The sequence below is a fragment of the Rhopalosiphum padi genome, unplaced genomic scaffold (genome assembly GCF_020882245.1).
Source record: "Rhopalosiphum padi isolate XX-2018 unplaced genomic scaffold, ASM2088224v1 scaffold1, whole genome shotgun sequence".
Classification (NCBI taxonomy): Eukaryota; Metazoa; Arthropoda; class Insecta; order Hemiptera; family Aphididae; genus Rhopalosiphum; species Rhopalosiphum padi.
This window is the reverse complement of record NW_026869996.1, coordinates 7,924,379-7,947,145: the sequence shown is the minus strand read 5'-3', so window position 1 is coordinate 7,947,145 and position 22,767 is coordinate 7,924,379. Positions and strand designations below refer to the sequence as shown.

General features: G+C 24.3%; 1 long non-coding RNA gene across 3 annotated transcripts; it reads left to right on the top strand.

Annotated features, from left to right (window-relative positions):
* The first annotated feature begins 32 nt into the window (after window positions 1-32).
* LOC132931384 (uncharacterized) lies at window positions 33-21,624 on the top strand. 3 transcript variants are annotated; one of them, XR_009662569.1, is made up of 8 exons: window positions 6,931-7,036; window positions 7,101-7,289; window positions 9,350-9,538; window positions 11,599-11,787; window positions 13,848-14,036; window positions 18,111-18,241; window positions 20,588-20,637; window positions 21,158-21,624. It is a non-coding gene; the product is annotated as an uncharacterized LOC132931384 (long non-coding RNA). The 3 variants fall into 3 exon arrangements; XR_009662571.1 differs by lacking the exon at window positions 20,588-20,637 and having other exon boundaries at window positions 6,932-7,036; XR_009662570.1 differs by lacking the exons at window positions 6,931-7,036; window positions 20,588-20,637; window positions 21,158-21,624 and adding an exon at window positions 33-101 and having other exon boundaries at window positions 18,111-18,186.
* The last annotated feature ends 1,143 nt before the right edge of the window (window positions 21,625-22,767 follow it).

The following is a 22,767-nucleotide window of genomic DNA, read 5'->3' as shown; positions in this document are numbered from 1 at the left end:
ATGGACTGGACGATCCTGATAATAATAATAGTTTTTATGCATAGTACGAGTAATGGATATTGAATATAATTGATAGTCAATTAATATTAGTGTAACAAAAAGTTAGAGTCATGAAATCCAGACCATTAGATTAAGTTTATGATTCTTATTTACCATTACCAACTTCCATATATATCATATAAGCTGATACTTCATAAACACTATAAAACATGTTTTTATATGATTATTTTGACTCGTATTTTAAATTCATATTTTTAACTGCTTATAAAACAGTGAATTCTCAAGTTAGTGTCATGAAAGTCAGACCATTAGATTAAAAAAATTATTCTAATTTACCATTATTAACTAGCATACATTTCATTTAAGCTGATACTTCAATAACGCTATAAAACATGATTTTATATGATGATTTTGACGAATATTATATATTTATTTTTTGAACTGCTTATAAAACACACAATTCTCAAGTTAATCTCTTGAAACCTGGACCACTATATTAATAAAATGATTCTAATTTATTATTATTAACTTGCATACATGTCATTTAAGCAGATTTTTCATAAACACTATAAAACATGATTTTATATGATAATTTTGACGAATAATATATATTTATTTTTTGAACTGCTTATAAAACACACAATTCTCAAGTTAATCTCTTAAAACCTGGACCACTATATTAAGAAAAGGATTCTAATTTATTATTATTAACTTGTATACATCTCATTTAAGCAGGTACTTCATAAAAACTATAAAACATGATTTTATATGATAATTTTGACGAATATTATATATTTATTTTTTGAACTGCTTATAAAACACACAATTCTCAAGTTAATCTCTTGAAACCTGGACCACTATATTAAGAAAATGATTCTAATTTATTATTATTAACTTGCATACATGTCATTTAAGCAGATTTTTCATAAACACTATAAAACATGATTTTATATGATAATTTTGACGAATAATATATATTTATTTTTTGAACTGATAATAAAACACACAATTCTCAAGTTAATCTCTTGAAACCTGGACCACTATATTAAGAAAATGATTCTAATTTACTATTATTAACTTCTATAGATATTATGTAAGCAGATTTTTCATAAACACTATAAAACATGATTTTATATGATAATTTTGACGAATAATATATATTTATTTTTTGAACTGCTTCTAAAACACACAATTCTCTAGTTAATCTCTTGAAACCTGGACCTCTATATTAAGAAAATGATTCTAATTTATTATTATTAACTTGCATACATTTGATTTAAGCAGATTTTTCATAAACACTATAAAACATGATTTTATATGATAATTTTGACGAATGATATATATTTATTTTTTGAACTGCTTATAAAACACACAATTCTGAAGTTAATCTCTTGAAACCTGGACCACTATATTAAGAAAATGATTCTAATTTATTATTATTAACTTCTATAGATATTATGTAAGCTGATTCTTCATAAACACTATAAAACATGATTTTGTATGATAATTTTGACAAATATTAAAAATTCATTTTTTTAACTGTTTATAAAACACACAATTCTCAAGTTAATCTCTTGAAACCTGGACCTCTATATTAAGAAAATGATTCTAATTTATTATTATTAACTTGCATACATTTGATTTAAGCAGATTTTTCATAAACACTATAAAACATGATTTTATATGATAATTTTGACGAATAATATATATTTATTTTTTGAACTGCTTATAAAACACACAATTCTCAAGTTAATCTCTTGAAACCTGGACCACTATATTAAGAAAATGATTCTAATTTATTATTATTAACTTCTATAGATATTATGTAAGCTGATTCTTCATAAACACTATAAAACATGATTTTCTATGATAATTTTGACGAATATTAAAAATTCATTTTTTTAACTGTTTATAAAACACACAATTCTCAAGTTAATCTCTTGAAACCTGGACCTCTATATTAAGAAAATGATTCTAATTTATTATTATTAACTTGCATACATTTGATTTAAGCAGATTTTTCATAAACACTATAAAACATGATTTTATATGATAATTTTGACGAATAATATATATTTATTTTTTGAACTGCTTATAAAACACACAATTCTCAAGTTAATCTCTTGAAACCTGGACCACTGTATAATTAAAAGGATTCAAATTTATTATTATTAACTTGTATAGATATTATGTAAGCTGATTCTTCATAAACACTATAAAACATGATTTTCTATGATAATTTTGACGAATATTAAAAATTCATTTTTTTAACTGTTTATAAAACACACAATTCTCAAGTTAATCTCTTGAAACCTGGACCTCTATATTAAGAAAATGATTCTAATTTATTATTATTAACTTGCATACATTTGATTTAAGCAGATTTTTCATAAACACTATAAAACATGATTTTATATGATAATTTTGACGAATAATATATATTTATTTTTTGAACTGCTTATAAAACACACAATTCTCAAGTTAATCTCTTGAAACCTGGACCACTATATTAAGAAAATGATTCTAATTTACTATTATTAACTTCTATAGATATTATGTAAGCTGATTCTTCATAAACACTATAAAACATGATTTTGTATGATAATTTTGACGTATATTAATTATTTATGTTTTGAACTGCTTATAAAACACACAATTCTCAAGTTAATCTCTTGAAACCTGGACCACTGTATAATTAAAAGGATTCTAATTTATTATTATTAACTTGTATACATCTCATTTAAGCAGGTACTTCATAAAAACTATAAAACATGATTTTATATGATAATTTTCACGTATATTAATTATATATGCATTGAACTGCTTATAAAACAAACAATTCTCAAGGTAATCTCTTAAAACCTGGACCACTATATTAAGAAAAGGATTCTAATTTATTATTATTAACTTGTATACATCTCATTTAAGCAGGTACTTCATAAAAACTATAAAACATGATTTTATATGATAATTTTGACGAATATTATATATTTATTTTTTGAACTGCTTATAAAACACACAATTCTCAAGTTAATCTCTTGAAACCTGGACCACTATATTAAGAAAATGATTCTAATTTATTATTATTAACTTGCATACATGTCATTTAAGCAGATTTTTCATAAACACTATAAAACATGATTTTATATGATAATTTTGACGAATAATATATATTTATTTTTTGAACTGATAATAAAACACACAATTCTCAAGTTAATCTCTTGAAACCTGGACCACTATATTAAGAAAATGATTCTAATTTACTATTATTAACTTCTATAGATATTATGTAAGCTGATTCTTCATAAACACTATAAAACATAATTTTGTATGATAATTTTGACGTATATTAATTATTTATGTTTTGAACTGCTTATAAAACACACAATTCTCAAGTTAATCTTTTGAAACCTGGACCACTGTATAATTAAAAGGATTCTAATTTATTATTATTAATTTGCATACAATTCATTTAAGCAGATTTTTCATAAAAATTATAAAACATGATTTTTTATGATAATTTTCACGTATATTAATTATATATGTATTGAACTGCTTATAAAACAAACAATTCTCAAGTTAATCTCTTGAAACCTGGACCTCTATATTAAGAAAATGATTCTAATTTATTATTATTAACTTGCATACATTTGATTTAAGCAGATTTTTCATAAACACTATAAAACATGATTTTATATGATAATTTTGACGAATGATATATATTTATTTTTTGAACTGCTTATAAAACACACAATTCTGAAGTTAATCTCTTGAAACCTGGACCACTATATTAAGAAAATGATTCTAATTTATTATTATTAACTTCTATAGATATTATGTAAGCTGATTCTTCATAAACACTATAAAACATGATTTTCTATGATAATTTTGACGAATATTAAAAATTCATTTTTTTAACTGTTTATAATACACACAATTCTCAAGTTAATCTCTTGAAACCTGGACCTCTATATTAAGAAAATGATTCTAATTTATTATTATTAACTTGCATACATTTGATTTAAGCAGATTTTTCATAAACACTATAAAACATGATTTTATATGATAATTTTGACGAATAATATATATTTATTTTTTGAACTGCTTATAAAACACACAATTCTCAAGTTAATCTCTTGAAACCTGGACCACTATATTAAGAAAATGATTCTAATTTATTATTATTAACTTCTATAGATATTATGTAAGCTGATTCTTCATAAACACTATAAAACATGATTTTCTATGATAATTTTGACGAATATTAAAAATTCATTTTTTTAACTGTTTATAAAACACACAATTCTCAAGTTAATCTCTTGAAACCTGGACCTCTATATTAAGAAAATGATTCTAATTTATTATTATTAACTTGCATACATTTGATTTAAGCAGATTTTTCATAAACACTATAAAACATGATTTTATATGATAATTTTGACGAATAATATATATTTATTTTTTGAACTGCTTATAAAACACACAATTCTCAAGTTAATCTCTTGAAACCTGGACCACTGTATAATTAAAAGGATTCTAATTTATTATTATTAACTTGTATACATCTCATTTAAGCAGGTACTTCATAAAAACTATAAAACATGATTTTATATGATAATTTTCACGTATATAAATTATATATGCATTGAACTGCTTATAAAACAAACAATTCTCAAGTTAATCTCTTGAAACCTGACCACTATATTAAGAAAATGATTCTAATTTATTATTATTAACTTGCATACATCTCATTTAAGCAGATTTTTCATAAACACTATAAAACATGATTTTATATGATAATTTTGACAAATATTATATATTTATTTTTTGAACTGCTTATAAAACACACAATTCTCAAGTTAATCTCTTGAAACCTGGACCACTATATTAAGAAAATGATTCTAATTTATTATTATTAACTTGCATACATGTCATTTAAGCAGATTTTTCATAAACACTATAAAACATGATTTTATATGATAATTTTGACGAATAATATATATTTATTTTTTGAACTGATAATAAAACACACAATTCTCAAGTTAATCTCTTGAAACCTGGACCACTATATTAAGAAAATGATTCTAATTTACTATTATTAACTTCTATAGATATTATGTAAGCTGATTCTTCATAAACACTATAAAACATAATTTTGTATGATAATTTTGACGTATATTAATTATTTATGTTTTGAACTGCTTATAAAACACACAATTCTCAAGTTAATCTTTTGAAACCTGGACCACTGTATAATTAAAAGGATTCTAATTTATTATTATTAATTTGCATACAATTCATTTAAGCAGATTTTTCATAAAAATTATAAAACATGATTTTATATGATAATTTTCACGTATATTAATTATATATGTATTGAACTGCTTATAAAACAAACAATTCTCAAGTTAATCTCTTGAAACCTGACCACTATATTAAGAAAATGATTCTAATTTATTATTATTAACTTGCATACATCTCATTTAAGCAGATTTTTCATAAACACTATAAAACATGATTTTATATGATAATTTTGACGAATATTATATATTTATTTTTTGAACTGCTTATAAAACACACAATTCTCAAGTTAATCTCTTGAAACCTGGACCACTATATTAAGAAAATGATTCTAATTTATTATTATTAACTTGCATACATGTCATTTAAGCAGATTTTTCATAAACACTATAAAACATGATTTTATATGATAATTTTGACGAATAATATATATTTATTTTTTGAACTGATAATAAAACACACAATTCTCAAGTTAATCTCTTGAAACCTGGACCACTATATTAAGAAAATGATTCTAATTTACTATTATTAACTTCTATAGATATTATGTAAGCTGATTCTTCATAAACACTATAAAACATAATTTTGTATGATAATTTTGACGTATATTAATTATTTATGTTTTGAACTGCTTATAAAACACACAATTCTCAAGTTAATCTTTTGAAACCTGGACCACTGTATAATTAAAAGGATTCTAATTTATTATTATTAATTTGCATACAATTCATTTAAGCAGATTTTTCATAAAAATTATAAAACATGATTTTATATGATAATTTTCACGTATATTAATTATATATGTATTGAACTGCTTATAAAACAAACAATTCTCAAGTTAATCTCTTGAAACCTGACCACTATATTAAGAAAATGATTCTAATTTATTATTATTAACTTGCATACATCTCATTTAAGCAGATTTTTCATAAACACTATAAAACATGATTTTATATGATAAGTTTTAGAAATATTATGAATACCTATTTTAATCTGCTTATAAAACAGTCAAAAATTAAATGTATACACCAACAGAGGGCGTGAGCGTCGCCGTAGTAGGGACGACATCCGTCGGCCGAATCGCCTCAGAACGAAACTAGATAGTTGTGTGGCGTTCACCGTACTGCTGTGTATCGTGACGGGTCGTTGTATTTACTTAGATTTTGAGTCTACTCGTTTTTTATTAATTAAGATTTTTGATATTATAAACGAATTGTTCATATTTTATGCCCGAAGTTAACACAAGTAACTGTCTTGATCCTTGACTACTAGATCAAGAAAATGATTCTAATTTATAATTTTTAACTTTCATTTTTTTCATTTTACCTGATATTTTTACTTCATAAAAACTATAAAATATGATTTTATAAGTTAATTTTGACGAATAATACAACTTAACATTTTTTCGTATTGTAAAGGAGCGATTTTCAGTTGTTGTCCAAATGTATTCTTTAGTTACACTCATAATACATTTGAATTCCTTCTACAAACCATTCTGGTACATTTGTACTATCTTTTATGGCTTATCATAATTATTATTTATTATCATCTGTTATCTATGTTTTGCAGTTCTACATTCGTTTTTGTATTTAAGTTTCAATTGTGAATTCCTTTCATGTATTTTGTATAAAAATGAAGTTTGTCTGTTAGTTTATGTTTTGATAGTTTCCTTTTCTGAATTACTCAGTGTTGTCCACGTACTAGTTGTTATATAAAAATTGTCGTTCTCCTTATGGTATCTAGTAGTGACATTTTGTCCTCCAACCATTATACATATTTAACTTACTATTTTTTTTTAGATGGCTGTACACCAGATATACTCAGGACATATTGAAACATGAATTACCATTTCTACCACATGGGAAAGTTTCAACATCCTACGTTGAAAATGGACTGGACGATCCTGATAATAATAATAGTTTTATGCATAGTACGAGTAATGGATATTGAATATAATTGATAGTCAATTAATATTAGTGTAACAAAAAGTTAGAGTCATGAAATCCAGACCATTAGATTAAGTTTATGATTCTTATTTACCATTACCAACTTCCATATATATCATATAAGCTGATACTTCATAAACACTATAAAACATGTTTTTATATGATTATTTTGACTCGTATTTTAAATTCATATTTTTAACTGCTTATAAAACAGTGAATTCTCAAGTTAGTGTCATGAAAGTCAGACCATTAGATTAAAAAAATTATTCTAATTTACCATTATTAACTAGCATACATTTCATTTAAGCTGATACTTCAATAACGCTATAAAACATGATTTTATATGATGATTTTGACGAATATTATATATTTATTTTTTGAACTGCTTATAAAACACACAATTCTCAAGTTAATCTCTTGAAACCTGGACCACTATATTAATAAAATGATTATAATTTATTATTATTAACTTCTATAAATATTATGTAAGCTGATTCTTCATAAACACTATAAAACATGATTTTGTATGATAATTTTGACAAATATTAAAAATTCATTTTTTTAACTGTTTATAAAACACACAATTCTCAAGTTAATCTCTTGAAACCTGGACCTCTATATTAAGAAAATGATTCTAATTTATTATTATTAACTTGCATACATTTGATTTAAGCAGATTTTTCATAAACACTATAAAACATGATTTTATATGATAATTTTGACGAATAATATATATTTATTTTTTGAACTGATAATAAAACACACAATTCTCAAGTTAATCTCTTGAAACCTGGACCACTATATTAAGAAAATGATTCTAATTTACTATTATTAACTTCTATAGATATTATGTAAGCTGATTCTTCATAAACACTATAAAACATAATTTTGTATGATAATTTTGACGTATATTAATTATTTATGTTTTGAACTGCTTATAAAACACACAATTCTCAAGTTAATCTTTTGAAACCTGGACCACTGTATAATTAAAAGGATTCTAATTTATTATTATTAATTTGCATACAATTCATTTAAGCAGATTTTTCATAAAAATTATAAAACATGATTTTATATGATAATTTTCACGTATATTAATTATATATGTATTGAACTGCTTATAAAACAAACAATTCTCAAGTTAATCTCTTGAAACCTGACCACTATATTAAGAAAATGATTCTAATTTATTATTATTAACTTGCATACATCTCATTTAAGCAGATTTTTCATAAACACTATAAAACATGATTTTATATGATAAGTTTTAGAAATATTATGAATAACTATTTTAATCTGCTTATAAAACAGTCAAAAATTAAATGTATACACCAACAGAGGGCGTGAGCGTCGCCGTAGTAGGGACGACATCCGTCGGCCGAATCGCCTCAGAACGAAACTAGATAGTTGTGTGGCGTTCACCGTACTGCTGTGTATCGTGACGGGTCGTTGTATTTACTTAGATTTTGAGTCTACTCGTTTTTTATTAATTAAGATTTTTGATATTATAAACGAATTGTTCATATTTTATGCCCGAAGTTAACACATGTAACTGTCTTGATCCTTGACTACTAGATCAAGAAAATGATTCTAATTTATAATTTTTAACTTTCATTTTTTTCATTTTACCTGATATTTTTACTTCATAAAAACTATAAAATATGATTTTATAAGTTAATTTTGACGAATAATACAACTTAACATTTTTTCGTATTGTAAAGGAGCGATTTTCAGTTGTTGTCCAAATGTATTCTTTAGTTACACTCATAATACATTTGAATTCCTTCTACAAACCATTCTGGTACATTTGTACTATCTTTTATGGCTTATCATAATTATTATTTATTATCATCTGTTATCTATGTTTTGCAGTTCTACATTCGTTTATGTATTTAAGTTTCAATTGTGAATTCCTTTCATGTATTTTGTATAAAAATGAAGTTTGTCTGTTAGTTTATGTTTTGATAGTTTCCTTTTCTGAATTACTCAGTGTTGTCCACGTACTAGTTGTTATATAAAAATTGTCGTTCTCCTTATGGTATCTAGTAGTGACATTTTGTCCTCCAACCATTATACATATTTAACTTACTATTTTTTTTTAGATGGCTGTACACCAGATATACTCAGGACATATTGAAACATGAATTACCATTTCTACCACATGGGAAAGTTTCAACATCCTACGTTGAAAATGGACTGGACGATCCTGATAATAATAATAGTTTTATGCATAGTACGAGTAATGGATATTGAATATAATTGATAGTCAATTAATATTAGTGTAACAAAAAGTTAGAGTCATGAAATCCAGACCATTAGATTAAGTTTATGATTCTTATTTACCATTACCAACTTCCATATATATCATATAAGCTGATACTTCATAAACACTATAAAACATGTTTTTATATGATTATTTTGACTCGTATTTTAAATTCATATTTTTAACTGCTTATAAAACAGTGAATTCTCAAGTTAGTGTCATGAAAGTCAGACCATTAGATTAAAAAAATTATTCTAATTTACCATTATTAACTAGCATACATTTCATTTAAGCTGATACTTCAATAACGCTATAAAACATGATTTTATATGATGATTTTGACGAATATTATATATTTATTTTTTGAACTGCTTATAAAACACACAATTCTCAAGTTAATCTCTTGAAACCTGGACCACTATATTAATAAAATGATTATAATTTATTATTATTAACTTCTATAAATATTATGTAAGCTGATTCTTCATAAACACTATAAAACATGATTTTGTATGATAATTTTGACAAATATTAAAAATTCATTTTTTTAACTGTTTATAAAACACACAATTCTCAAGTTAATCTCTTGAAACCTGGACCTCTATATTAAGAAAATGATTCTAATTTATTATTATTAACTTGCATACATTTGATTTAAGCAGATTTTTCATAAACACTATAAAACATGATTTTATATGATAATTTTGACGAATAATATATATTTATTTTTTGAACTGATAATAAAACACACAATTCTCAAGTTAATCTCTTGAAACCTGGACCACTATATTAAGAAAATGATTCTAATTTACTATTATTAACTTCTATAGATATTATGTAAGCTGATTCTTCATAAACACTATAAAACATAATTTTGTATGATAATTTTGACGTATATTAATTATTTATGTTTTGAACTGCTTATAAAACACACAATTCTCAAGTTAATCTTTTGAAACCTGGACCACTGTATAATTAAAAGGATTCTAATTTATTATTATTAATTTGCATACAATTCATTTAAGCAGATTTTTCATAAAAATTATAAAACATGATTTTTTATGATAATTTTCACGTATATTAATTATATATGTATTGAACTGCTTATAAAACAAACAATTCTCAAGTTAATCTCTTGAAACCTGACCACTATATTAAGAAAATGATTCTAATTTATTATTATTAACTTGCATACATCTCATTTAAGCAGATTTTTCATAAACACTATAAAACATGATTTTATATGATAAGTTTTAGAAATATTATGAATACCTATTTTAATCTGCTTATAAAACAGTCAAAAATTAAATGTATACACCAACAGAGGGCGTGAGCGTCGCCGTAGTAGGGACGACATCCGTCGGCCGAATCGCCTCAGAACGAAACTAGATAGTTGTGTGGCGTTCACCGTACTGCTGTGTATCGTGACGGGTCGTTGTATTTACTTAGATTTTGAGTCTACTCGTTTTTTATTAATTAAGATTTTTGATATTATAAACGAATTGTTCATATTTTATGCCCGAAGTTAACACAAGTAACTGTCTTGATCCTTGACTACTAGATCAAGAAAATGATTCTAATTTATAATTTTTAACTTTCATTTTTTTCATTTTACCTGATATTTTTACTTCATAAAAACTATAAAATATGATTTTATAAGTTAATTTTGACGAATAATACAACTTAACATTTTTTCGTATTGTAAAGGAGCGATTTTCAGTTGTTGTCCAAATGTATTCTTTAGTTACACTCATAGTACATTTGAATTCCTTCTACAAACCATTCTGGTACATTTGTACTATCTTTTATGGCTTATCATAATTATTATTTATTATCATCTGTTATCTATGTTTTGCAGTTCTACATTCGTTTTTGTATTTAAGTTTCAATTGTGAATTCCTTTCATGTATTTTGTATAAAAATGAAGTTTGTCTGTTAGTTTATGTTTTGATAGTTTCCTTTTCTGAATTACTCAGTGTTGTCCACGTACTAGTTGTTATATAAAAATTGTCGTTCTCCTTATGGTATCTAGTAGTGACATTTTGTCCTCCAACCATTATACATATTTAACTTACTATTTTTTTTTAGATGGCTGTACACCAGATATACTCAGGACATATTGAAACATGAATTACCATTTCTACCACATGGGAAAGTTTCAACATCCTACGTTGAAAATGGACTGGACGATCCTGATAATAATAATAGTTTTATGCATAGTACGAGTAATGGATATTGAATATAATTGATAGTCAATTAATATTAGTGTAACAAAAAGTTAGAGTCATGAAATCCAGACCATTAGATTAAGTTTATGATTCTTATTTACCATTACCAACTTCCATATATATCATATAAGCTGATACTTCATAAACACTATAAAACATGTTTTTATATGATTATTTTGACTCGTATTTTAAATTCATATTTTTAACTGCTTATAAAACAGTGAATTCTCAAGTTAGTGTCATGAAAGTCAGACCATTAGATTAAAAAAATTATTCTAATTTACCATTATTAACTAGCATACATTTCATTTAAGCTGATACTTCAATAACGCTATAAAACATGATTTTATATGATGATTTTGACGAATATTATATATTTATTTTTTGAACTGCTTATAAAACACACAATTCTCAAGTTAATCTCTTGAAACCTGGACCACTATATTAATAAAATGATTATAATTTATTATTATTAACTTCTATAAATATTATGTAAGCTGATTCTTCATAAACACTATAAAACATGATTTTGTATGATAATTTTGACAAATATTAAAAATTCATTTTTTTAACTGTTTATAAAACACACAATTCTCAAGTTAATCTCTTGAAACCTGGACCTCTATATTAAGAAAATGATTCTAATTTATTATTATTAACTTGCATACATTTGATTTAAGCAGATTTTTCATAAACACTATAAAACATGATTTTATATGATAATTTTGACGAATAATATATATTTATTTTTTGAACTGATAATAAAACACACAATTCTCAAGTTAATCTCTTGAAACCTGGACCACTATATTAAGAAAATGATTCTAATTTACTATTATTAACTTCTATAGATATTATGTAAGCTGATTCTTCATAAACACTATAAAACATAATTTTGTATGATAATTTTGACGTATATTAATTATTTATGTTTTGAACTGCTTATAAAACACACAATTCTCAAGTTAATCTTTTGAAACCTGGACCACTGTATAATTAAAAGGATTCTAATTTATTATTATTAATTTGCATACAATTCATTTAAGCAGATTTTTCATAAAAATTATAAAACATGATTTTTTATGATAATTTTCACGTATATTAATTATATATGTATTGAACTGCTTATAAAACAAACAATTCTCAAGTTAATCTCTTGAAACCTGACCACTATATTAAGAAAATGATTCTAATTTATTATTATTAACTTGCATACATCTCATTTAAGCAGATTTTTCATAAACACTATAAAACATGATTTTATATGATAAGTTTTAGAAATATTATGAATACCTATTTTAATCTGCTTATAAAACAGTCAAAAATTAAATGTATACACCAACAGAGGGCGTGAGCGTCGCCGTAGTAGGGACGACATCCGTCGGCCGAATCGCCTCAGAACGAAACTAGATAGTTGTGTGGCGTTCACCGTACTGCTGTGTATCGTGACGGGTCGTTGTATTTACTTAGATTTTGAGTCTACTCGTTTTTTATTAATTAAGATTTTTGATATTATAAACGAATTGTTCATATTTTATGCCCGAAGTTAACACAAGTAACTGTCTTGATCCTTGACTACTAGATCAAGAAAATGATTCTAATTTATAATTTTTAACTTTCATTTTTTTCATTTTACCTGATATTTTTACTTCATAAAAACTATAAAATATGATTTTATAAGTTAATTTTGACGAATAATACAACTTAACATTTTTTCGTATTGTAAAGGAGCGATTTTCAGTTGTTGTCCAAATGTATTCTTTAGTTACACTCATAGTACATTTGAATTCCTTCTACAAACCATTCTGGTACATTTGTACTATCTTTTATGGCTTATCATAATTATTATTTATTATCATCTGTTATCTATGTTTTGCAGTTCTACATTCGTTTTTGTATTTAAGTTTCAATTGTGAATTCCTTTCATGTATTTTGTATAAAAATGAAGTTTGTCTGTTAGTTTATGTTTTGATAGTTTCCTTTTCTGAATTACTCAGTGTTGTCCACGTACTAGTTGTTATATAAAAATTGTCGTTCTCCTTATGGTATCTAGTAGTGACATTTTGTCCTCCAACCATTATACATATTTAACTTACTATTTTTTTTTAGATGGCTGTACACCAGATATACTCAGGACATATTGAAACATGAATTACCATTTCTACCACATGGGAAAGTTTCAACATCCTACGTTGAAAATGGACTGGACGATCCTGATAATAATAATAGTTTTATGCATAGTACGAGTAATGGATATTGAATATAATTGATAGTCAATTAATATTAGTGTAACAAAAAGTTAGAGTCATGAAATCCAGACCATTAGATTAAGTTTATGATTCTTATTTACCATTACCAACTTCCATATATATCATATAAGCTGATACTTCATAAACACTATAAAACATGTTTTTATATGATTATTTTGACTCGTATTTTAAATTCATATTTTTAACTGCTTATAAAACAGTGAATTCTCAAGTTAGTGTCATGAAAGTCAGACCATTAGATTAAAAAAATTATTCTAATTTACCATTATTAACTAGCATACATTTCATTTAAGCTGATACTTCAATAACGCTATAAAACATGATTTTATATGATGATTTTGACGAATATTATATATTTATTTTTTGAACTGCTTATAAAACACACAATTCTCAAGTTAATCTCTTGAAACCTGGACCACTATATTAATAAAATGATTATAATTTATTATTATTAACTTCTATAAATATTATGTAAGCTGATTCTTCATAAACACTATAAAACATGATTTTGTATGATAATTTTGACAAATATTAAAAATTCATTTTTTTAACTGTTTATAAAACACACAATTCTCAAGTTAATCTCTTGAAACCTGGACCTCTATATTAAGAAAATGATTCTAATTTATTATTATTAACTTGCATACATTTGATTTAAGCAGATTTTTCATAAACACTATAAAACATGATTTTATATGATAATTTTGACGAATAATATATATTTATTTTTTGAACTGCTTATAAAACACACAATTCTCAAGTTAATCTCTTGAAACCTGGACCACTATATTAAGAAAATGATTCTAATTTATTATTATTAACTTCTATAGATATTATGTAAGCTGATTCTTCATAAACACTATAAAACATGATTTTCTATGATAATTTTGACGAATATTAAAAATTCATTTTTTTAACTGTTTATAAAACACACAATTCTCAAGTTAATCTCTTGAAACCTGGACCTCTATATTAAGAAAATGATTCTAATTTATTATTATTAACTTGCATACATTTGATTTAAGCAGATTTTTCATAAACACTATAAAACATGATTTTATATGATAATTTTGACGAATAATATATATTTATTTTTTGAACTGCTTATAAAACACACAATTCTCAAGTTAATCTCTTGAAACCTGGACCACTATATTAAGAAAATGATTCTAATTTACTATTATTAACTTCTATAGATATTATGTAAGCTGATTCTTCATAAACACTATAAAACATGATTTTGTATGATAATTTTGACGTATATTAATTATTTATGTTTTGAACTGCTTATAAAACACACAATTCTCAAGTTAATCTCTTGAAACCTGGACCACTGTATAATTAAAAGGATTCTAATTTATTATTATTAACTTGTATACATCTCATTTAAGCAGGTACTTCATAAAAACTATAAAACATGATTTTATATGATAATTTTCACGTATATTAATTATATATGCATTGAACTGCTTATAAAACAAACAATTCTCAAGGTAATCTCTTAAAACCTGGACCACTATATTAAGAAAAGGATTCTAATTTATTATTATTAACTTGTATACATCTCATTTAAGCAGGTACTTCATAAAAACTATAAAACATGATTTTATATGATAATTTTGACGAATATTATATATTTATTTTTTGAACTGCTTATAAAACACACAATTCTCAAGTTAATCTCTTGAAACCTGGACCACTATATTAAGAAAATGATTCTAATTTATTATTATTAACTTGCATACATGTCATTTAAGCAGATTTTTCATAAACACTATAAAACATGATTTTATATGATAATTTTGACGAATAATATATATTTATTTTTTGAACTGATAATAAAACACACAATTCTCAAGTTAATCTCTTGAAACCTGGACCACTGTATAATTAAAAGGATTCTAATTTATTATTATTAATTTGCATACAATTCATTTAAGCAGATTTTTCATAAAAATTATAAAACATGATTTTATATGATAATTTTCACGTATATTAATTATATATGTATTGAACTGCTTATAAAACAAACAATTCTCAAGTTAATCTCTTGAAACCTGGACCTCTATATTAAGAAAATGATTCTAATTTATTATTATTAACTTGCATACATTTGATTTAAGCAGATTTTTCATAAACACTATAAAACATGATTTTATATGATAATTTTGACGAATGATATATATTTATTTTTTGAACTGCTTATAAAACACACAATTCTGAAGTTAATCTCTTGAAACCTGGACCACTATATTAAGAAAATGATTCTAATTTATTATTATTAACTTCTATAGATATTATGTAAGCTGATTCTTCATAAACACTATAAAACATGATTTTCTATGATAATTTTGACGAATATTAAAAATTCATTTTTTTAACTGTTTATAATACACACAATTCTCAAGTTAATCTCTTGAAACCTGGACCTCTATATTAAGAAAATGATTCTAATTTATTATTATTAACTTGCATACATTTGATTTAAGCAGATTTTTCATAAACACTATAAAACATGATTTTATATGATAATTTTGACGAATAATATATATTTATTTTTTGAACTGCTTATAAAACACACAATTCTCAAGTTAATCTCTTGAAACCTGGACCACTATATTAAGAAAATGATTCTAATTTATTATTATTAACTTGCATACATGTCATTTAAGCAGATTTTTCATAAACACTATAAAACATGATTTTATATGATAATTTTGACGAATAATATATATTTATTTTTTGAACTGCTTCTAAAACACACAATTCTCTAGTTAATCTCTTGAAACCTGGACCACTATATTAAGAAAATGATTCTAATTTATTATTATTAACTTCTATAGATATTATGTAAGCTGATTCTTCATAAACACTATAAAACATGATTTTCTATGATAATTTTGACGAATATTAAAAATTCATTTTTTTAACTGTTTATAAAACACACAATTCTCAAGGTAATCTCTTAAAACCTGGACCACTATATTAAGAAAAGGATTCTAATTTATTATTATTAACTTGTATACATCTCATTTAAGCAGGTACTTCATAAAAACTATAAAACATGATTTTATATGATAATTTTCACGTATATTAATTATATATGCATTGAACTGCTTATAAAACAAACAATTCTCAAGTTAATCTCTTGAAACCTGACCACTATATTAAGAAAATGATTCTAATTTATTATTATTAACTTGCATACATCTCATTTAAGCAGATTTTTCATAAACACTATAAAACATGATTTTATATGATAAGTTTTAGAAATATTATGAATACCTATTTTAATCTGCTTATAAAACAGTCAAAAATTAAATGTATACACCAACAGAGGGCGTGAGCGTCGCTGTAGTAGGGACGACATCCGTCGGCCGAATCGCCTCAGAACGAAACTAGATAGTTGTGTGGCGTTCACCGTACTGCTGTGTATCGTGACGGGTCGTTGTATTTACTTAGATTTTGAGTCTACTCGTTTTTTATTAATTAAGATTTTTGATATTATAAACGAATTGTTCATATTTTATGCCCGAAGTTAACACAAGTAACTGTCTTGATCCTTGACTACTAGATCAAGAAAATGATTCTAATTTATAATTTTTAACTTTCATTTTTTTTCATTTTACCTGATATTTTTACTTCATAAAAACTATAAAATATGATTTTATAAGTTAATTTTGACGAATAATACAACTTAACATTTTTTCGTATTGTAAAGGAGCGATTTTCAGTTGTTGTCCAAATGTATTCTTTAGTTACACTCATAATACATTTGAATTCCTTCTACAAACCATTCTGGTACATTTGTACTATCTTTTATGGCTTATCATAATTATTATTTATTATCATCTGTTATCTATGTTTTGCAGTTCTACATTCGTTTTTGTATTTAAGTTTCAATTGTGAATTCCTTTCATGTATTTTGTATAAAAATGAAGTTTGTCTGTTAGTTTATGTTTTGATAGTTTCCTTTTCTGAATTACTCAGTGTTGTCCACGTACTAGTTGTTATATAAAAATTGTCGTTCTCCTTATGGTATCTAGTAGTGACATTTTGTCCTCCAACCATTATACATATTTAACTTACTATTTTTTTTTAGATGGCTGTACACCAGATATACTCAGGACATATTGAAACATGAATTACCATTTCTACCACATGGGAAAGTTTCAACATCCTACGTTGAAAATGGACTGGACGATCCTGATAATAATAATAGTTTTATGCATAGTACGAGTAATGGATATTGAATATAATTGATAGTCAATTAATATTAGTGTAACAAAAAGTTAGAGTCATGAAATCCAGACCATTAGATTAAGTTTATGATTCTTATTTACCATTACCAACTTCCATATATATCATATAAGCTGATACTTCATAAACACTATAAAACATGTTTTTATATGATTATTTTGACTCGTATTTTAAATTCATATTTTTAACTGCTTATAAAACAGTGAATTCTCAAGTTAGTGTCATGAAAGTCAGACCATTAGATTAAAAAAATTATTCTAATTTACCATTATTAACTAGCATACATTTCATTTAAGCTGATACTTCAATAACGCTATAAAACATGATTTTATATGATGATTTTGACGAATATTATATATTTATTTTTTGAACTGCTTATAAAACACACAATTCTCAAGTTAATCTCTTGAAACCTGGACCACTATATTAATAAAATGATTATAATTTATTATTATTAACTTGCATACATTTGATTTAAGCAGATTTTTCATAAACACTATAAGACATGATTTTATATGATAATTTTGACGAATAATATATATTTATTTTTTGAACTGCTTATAAAACACACAATTCTCAAGTTAATCTCTTGAAACCTGGACCACTATTTTAATAAAATGATTATAATTTATTATTATTAACTTCTATAGATATCATGTAAGCTGATTCTTCATAAACACTATAAAACATGATTTTGTATGATAATTTTGACGAATATTAAAAATTCATTTTTTTAACTGTTTATAAAACACACAATTCTCAAGTTAATCTCTTGAAACCTGGACCACTATATTAAGAAAATGATTATAATTTATTATTATTAACTTCTATAGATATCGTGTAAGCTGATTCTTCATAAACACTATAAAACATGATTTTGTATGATAATTTTGACGAATATTAAAAATTCATTTTTTTAACTGTTTATAAAACACACAATTCTCAAGTTAATCTCTTGAAACCTGGACCACTATATTAAGAAAATGATTCTAATTTACCATTATTAATTTGCATAGATTTCATTTAAGCTGATGCTTTATAAACACTATAAGACATGATTTTATATGATAATTTTGACGAATAATATATATTTATTTTTTGAACTGCTTATAAAACACACAATTCTCAAGTTAATCTCTTGAAACCTGGACCACTATTTTAATAAAATGATTATAATTTATTATTATTAACTTCTATAGATATCATGTAAGCTGATTCTTCATAAACACTATAAAACATGATTTTGTATGATAATTTTGACGAATATTAAAAATTCATTTTTTTAACTGTTTATAAAACACACAATTCTCAAGTTAATCTCTTGAAACCTGGACCACTATATTAAGAAAATGATTTTAATTTACCATTATTAATTTGCATACATTTCATTTAAGCTGATGCTTCATAAACACTATAAGACATGATTTTATATGATAAGTTTTAGAAATATTATGAATACCTATTTTAATCTGCTTATAAAACAGTCAAAAATTAAATGTATACACCAACAGAGGGCGTGAGCGTCGCCGTAGTAGTGACGACAGGGATGGTGCCAGTTGGACCCCTTGATAAGAAATTATAGGTGATAACAGAAATTAAAAGTTCGAACACTAACCTCAAATCGCAAAAATTCAAATTAATACCAACTATTCAACATTGTAAATAATTCTACTACGATTTTTGAGTATATAAATTTCTCAGCCTGGTCCCCAGAACCAGATACATTATTTATCCGTCGTATTCTGTCGGTCGAAATTAATAAATTACCGTTATTCAACATTTTAACGACTTTAACGGGCAACGAATAACGATTACTTGTTTTACGTTTGCTGCCCCTGGCTGGAAGTTTGGTTCAATATTTAACATAAGTAAAACTTGTGTATAATAAGTGCCTAAATCAATTGTTTGTAATATATTTGAATGTTTATTAATTAATTAATATCCAACTAGTAAGTACTACCTTTATTTTTAAGCCATTGGCGCAACTATAGACCTAAATAACAAATGTTTGTTATAGAATTTCACACATTATTACTTATTTGTATGTTGTACATTAACAACTTATATATTATTACACTCATAAAGTAAATAATTTCCTTATTATTTCAATATAAATATATAATACATAAATACTTTACAACTAATAATAAGTTATAAATTACATATATTTTATATTTATCAATAAGATCATTACATGTTATTTTAAAATTATTTTCCTTTTTTTCTTTGTTAATCGTCTTAGTTGCACTGTGGTCTCTATGTTACACTGTCCTATAAATGTTAGTATTCTATCTTATGTGTTTTATGTTTTGTTAATAGGTACATGTTTAACATAATTAACAGTGTAACAACAATTCATAACAAAATTAGTAAGTTCCATCAATATTTGAATTTAGTCTAGTATATAAATTGTTTTTTATTTGCTGTGCGTATTTATCATATTGCCTTCAAAGCTTAACCTGGTTTCAACCTAAATTTGAACAATTCCCTTATTAGTCAATCATTGATGAAAAAAAATTAGTTTTAATTTTGAGAAATTTTTATTACTTCAAATACTAAGTTATATGTAAATGTATCATTATAAATAGAAATCGTGTACTGGATATTTTTGCTTTTTAATGGTGTGTATGAAAACAAATTGTTTTTAATTATTGTTATTGTTGACAATATTATACCTATTATTAAATAATGATTAATTTATATAATAAACAGAAAGACAGTCTTTCAAAGATTGACTATTGTTGAAAATCAGTTCTTTTAGAATTACAACAGTACACAAATAACCTCACAGAAATTGTATAATTTTTATTTTCTGAATAAACATGATTTGTTATGTTTATGGTTGAATAATGTAAATTTACTTTTTTAAATTAGAAATTATACTTCCAGATCTGAAAGAAAAATACTACAAGGATTATCAGAGAATCTGTACAGTAACTGAACAGAAACAATGATCTGTTGATGTTTTTGAAGAGGACTGTTCTCCAAAATCATGACTATGTTCCACAACAAATTGGACCTTATCCCTTAGTACCTATGTTGTAAATACTGTGAATATTGTAATTCATTTAAATTTAATTTTCTACTTGTACACTTACAAAAAACTATTCAACTGGGGAATTAATTGTACTTATTATTGTAGGAGGTCTGTTATTGTTCAATGTTATAAATTATAATATTCCTTTTATTATTAAATTATGTAATTTATTAAGTTTATTGTTATTGAATTATTTTATTTATAAAATTTACTATTATTTAATTATATTATTATTAAGTGAGTAACTACCAGTAAAAAATTATACTTTATTTTTTCAAAAATGATGATTTTAAAATAAATTATAGAGTTAATAAACTAACGTACCCATTACATTTTTTTTTAAATACTACTTAAAAATTAAAAAGTGATGTTCTTCTTATTAAAATTAATCTTATAATGTTTATACAAAAACTGTATTTAAGCATTTTCAGATCTGTTGGTTGCAGTAAGAACTATTTATGAGAAACTGTTTTGCTTTCAATTTTTAATCCTAACTATAAAAAAATTGAGTAAGTGGGTGTTGCTTTGCTGTACAATAGGTTAATAATGGGTGTACTGACATTTAAATTCAATGAAATAAAATCATTATATCAGAAAAATAATTATGAACAAAGATGTTCTATCAGCCTACATTATTACTAAGTAGATTTGATGGCATTGTGAATAAAGTAATTAATTTTACTATTGAATTAGTACAGCAGTAGGTTAAATTCATTTTTACAGGAAAAACAATGCATTTGAAAATGTCATTATATGTATAAAAATATAATAATATACTTGCTATATAACTTCTTATGAAGAATCATGTATACAATTTCCAAAACTTAAAAATAGAAGAAAGACAACTTTTAACTACGAAAAAGTTTGTTCTTTTTTTGAAATTTGATAGGTAAATGTCAAGGTATAAACTTATAATACTTATAAAAACAAATCAAGACTTATGAATTATGATTATCCTTATATTACATTTTTAAGCTTTTTTACACAACAAAAAAAAGTTTTATGGACATTTGTGATCTGTGTTTTGTTTATATTTCAATAATATTAGTTATAGCCAGGCTGTCAGATCCTTATTTCTTTCATCAGTAGAAGGGGTTTATATAGGCAAGTTCTATACATTATAATTATTTTTTAAAAATAAAATATTGGTTGGTCGGTTGATTCTTCTATTATTCTATCTCTATGATACAATTTATTTTATAAATTATTTTGTCATACAGTACACCTCAAATAGTGAACGCATTAAATTGGCATACAGATTTGAAGGTATTTTGTATAGGCAACCCTACCGCACATTCAATATTTTCGCTATTTTCTATTTTCCTCATAAACTATTGCATAATATTTAAAAACTGTCGACTCATTTATAATTATATAACTGTCCAAATTCTGATTTTTTTATGAATTTTTGTCCAAAAATTCAATTTATTATTACGTTTTCAAAAATCTAACTCCAAAACTA